Below are 3,696 nucleotides of genomic sequence, written 5' to 3'. Positions count from 1 at the left end.
TGGGCTTTTGTCCCAAGGATGCCATTGATAAGAAAGTCCCTATCTATCTATCTATCTATCTATCTATCTATCTATCTATCTATCTATCTATCTATCTATCATCTATTCATTCTATTCTTATTTTCATAATAGAGTGCTGTCTCTTGAGTAAGAAGGCCTAAATTTGCATACTGCATAAGATACTTACTAGCTATGTGACCCTGGCAAAGTCACTTAGCCCTTTTCCATCTTATTTTCCCTATCTGTAAAATGTTAATAAAAATATAACTTATAATTTTGGGATACACATACACACTTCTGTGTGTGTAAAGTTTTTTGGAAACATTAAAGTCTTATATAAATCTTAGCTATTGTAATGATTGATGATGATGATGATAATGATGACTGACTGAGAAGTTACAGAAGCTGGAACTTGTTTGATTAATAAAAGTCATGACAATCTCTTAAAATGTGTGTTCTAATGCTTGGGTGTCACCCAAAGGAAAGAATTGGGAGGATATCTCAAGTATAGAAAGCAATTTCTATAAGCTCCAAGTTATTGCTGCAAGAAAGAAATTCCTAACTGAGGATTCATATTCAACACAGAGAGAGTTAGAATATTTTTACTTGGGCTTCTCCTTCTGATCATCAAACTGAATCTTTAACACTGTAGGAAGCTATCTGACTGGCACTGAATCATGCATCTGCCATTATAGGCAGCCTAGTTTGAAAGGAAACTATTCCATGCCTGGGGGTGGGGTGGGGAGAAGGGCGTGAATGAGAAGAGAAAGTGGCACCCAAAGGGAGAAGTAGCCCTACATACATAAAATTGATAGCATGAGGAATGACTGAGCTGTACTTGTCTACTTTACCTACCTGCCCAAGAGCAAAAAGCACTATTTACTGACAATAATGAAACAAGAGAATAGAAAACTTACAACAGGAGGCCATAGGACCTTAGATTGAACGGTACAGCTTTTTGTTCAGTGTTTCATATGTTGGTGTATCTTGCATCCATGACCTGGGAGAGCAGGAATTGCTGAGAGCTAGAATAAACTAACATGATACCTCCGCTCTCTAGTTAATGTTATGCAGGGGATGCAACTCTAGTTAATCCTTCAGTCCTTTTTCCCTTTTTCTCCCTATCATCTCTTTTGGAAGACTTTCATTTGTAACCGCACATACTCCAAAATGTTAAAGAGTGAACTGGAGTTTTAGTTGCAGAAATATTAAATTATTCCTATTTTGTGCCTCATATTTCCTTTGATTGGCCCATTTAAAAAGATATATATATATATAAAATTGCTCTGGGACAAGTTGCATATGTTTCAGGAAAAAAATAACTTTGTCTAACAATAGTCTTTCATGAACATTAATTTAACTGCTTAGTCTTTTCTTGATCTATGGATATGTTTACTTTTTTAAAGCTTATTTTGTGTGACTAGTTTGCATGGCAAATAGTCTTTTTGCTTTTTGCTTACTAAAAAGAATGAAACGAATTCATCACTTTTAATGAAATTTCTTTTCTTATTGAAATTTTCTTTTTTTATGGATGCCTATGTTCAGTTTTATGTCATATGCTATTGTAGGTTGAGGAGTGATTAATTTTGTTTTTTTGCAAGTTTACTTAATATTCATTTTTCTGTTTATGTAATGATTTGTGATTTAATCACTTTGAGCAACTCCCAGCATGGAAACTCCTTCTACACAAATTTGTTTCAGCAAGTCATAACTTATAGTCTTAGAGAGAGATGCCTGCAGCACTGAAGACTTGTGATTTAAATGTGATCCAACAGCTGCAAGGTGTCAGACGTAGGACTTTAACCAGGTATTCATGAATGGAAGACAAGCTTTCTATACACTTCACTGCAGTTAATTTTTGAATATTATATATTTTTTCTTTCATTTTTCATGAGCAAGGAAGTCTTGTGTAATTTCAGACTATTTTGCCTTGATTTATAAATGAATTCCCAAAAGATTGTTTAATGTTTTAGTTCTAATGCTGACCGTCATGTTTCTGGGCGAGTTAACTTTGGAATTTATCTCTCAATGATAAGTGTATCCTGTCATTTTGTATTTGATGTGCTGTTTCCCAAATTCCAAGGAAATTTCCTTATATGATTTTCTGGATTGTGCTATTCAGGCTTTTAAAATTGTAATGTGGGCTTTATTTTTATTTTTTGACTTGTAACATACGATTCTCAGATAGTCTTTAAGCAGTTTGTCTTCAAGGAGAATTGCCTTGGCTTAGATAGGTCTCAGGTTTTCCTTTAAAATAAAAAAAAGTAGAAGCGAGAGGGAGAAGAAACATAGAGAGGAACTAGTCCTGCACAGATTTGGAGGGCACCACGGTGATGGAGCTATAGGTAAAGCTTGCCTATTGCCAACACCTTTTCTGGAGAATACATCCCTGTCTTTGACAACTATTCTGCCAATATTAATTTTTTTTTTAATTTTTAAAGCAATAGGGGTTAAGTAACTTGCTCAAGGTTACACGGCCAGTTATTTCTGGGTGTGGTGCTGAGTATCTGAGCCCGGATTTGACCCAGGTCATCCCAACACTGGAGCCGGTGCTCTTACTCGCTGAGCCACCTGGCCGCCCCTAAGCAATTGGGGTTAAGTAACTTGCTCAAGGTTACACGGCCAGGTGTTTCTGGGTGGGTGCTGAGTGTCTGAGCCCGGGATTCGATCTCCAGGTCTTCTCAACACTGGAGCCGGTGCTCTTACTCTCTGTGCTACCTGGCCGCCCCTATTCTGCCAATATTATGATAGATGGAAAACCTGTGAATTTGGTTTATTGATATAGAAAGCCAAGAAGACTGGGACCAATTACATCCCTTATCCTATTTGCAAACAAATGCATTCTTAATTTGCTTTTCCCTTGTGAGTCCTGCATCATTTGAAAATGTTCACGCAAAGTGGTATCCTGGAGTGTGACACCATTGTCCTAACATCCCCTAATTCTGATGGGCACCAAACTTGATCTTAAAGATGATAAAGACACAATTGAGAAACTAAAGGAGGAGAAGCTGACTCCAATTACCTACCCACAGGGTTTAGCTATGGCAAAGGAGATTGGTGCTGTAAAATATCTGGAATGTTCAGCACTCACACAGCGAGTCCTCAAGACAGTGTTTGATGAAGTTATTAGAGGGTTCTTTGCCCACCCCCTGTAAAGAAGAAAGAGGAAGAGAAAATGTCTGCTGTTATCAATGTTACAACTGTGCCCTATTTACCCTTTTGAACCTTTGTAAGTTTTACTTAAACAGTGGAGCATTCACTCAATGCCAAGTTTTTCTTACAAATTAGTTTTTTTTCCATAAAACATTCTGAACCAATCAATAATTTCATGGTTTTGTTTAAATTGTTAGAGGATTTTTTTTTCACATTCTGTTACAGAAAGACAAACCTACTTAAAGCTTTATTTTTTCAAATGCCCTGTTCTTACTCAGATTAAGGTTGCCAAAATATCCACTGAACTAAGTTGCATTGTTGTACTATGAACACTAAGCACTAAGCTGTTTTAAAGACCTCTGTCTTTAAGAAGACATTAATTTCTGATAGTAGCAAATGCAAAAACACTTTCTAACTCATTTTTCAGATATGTATGTCTATATATGTATATATGAGTGCAGTATACTTAGTAAAAATGTTTCATGCATTGAATAATATATCAGCCCATGTTCATTATATAAAATTATACTATATACCAGAATG

The 3,696-nt window shown here is 36.1% G+C and overlaps 1 pseudogene; it reads left to right on the top strand.

The window, feature by feature from the left end:
* Positions 1-1,730: 1,730 nt before the first annotated feature.
* Positions 1,731-3,223, top strand: LOC138175607 (ras-related C3 botulinum toxin substrate 1 pseudogene; annotated as a pseudogene).
* The last annotated feature ends 473 nt before the right edge of the window (positions 3,224-3,696 follow it).

Source organism: Petaurus breviceps, unplaced genomic scaffold, assembly GCF_028583685.1.
Source record: "Petaurus breviceps papuanus isolate PSGF00001 unplaced genomic scaffold, PetGlider_PUasm1.0 78, whole genome shotgun sequence".
Lineage (NCBI taxonomy): Eukaryota > Metazoa > Chordata > Mammalia > Diprotodontia > Petauridae > Petaurus > Petaurus breviceps.
The sequence above is the reverse complement of the archived record's forward strand: the minus strand, read 5'-3'. Positions and strand labels throughout refer to the sequence as shown.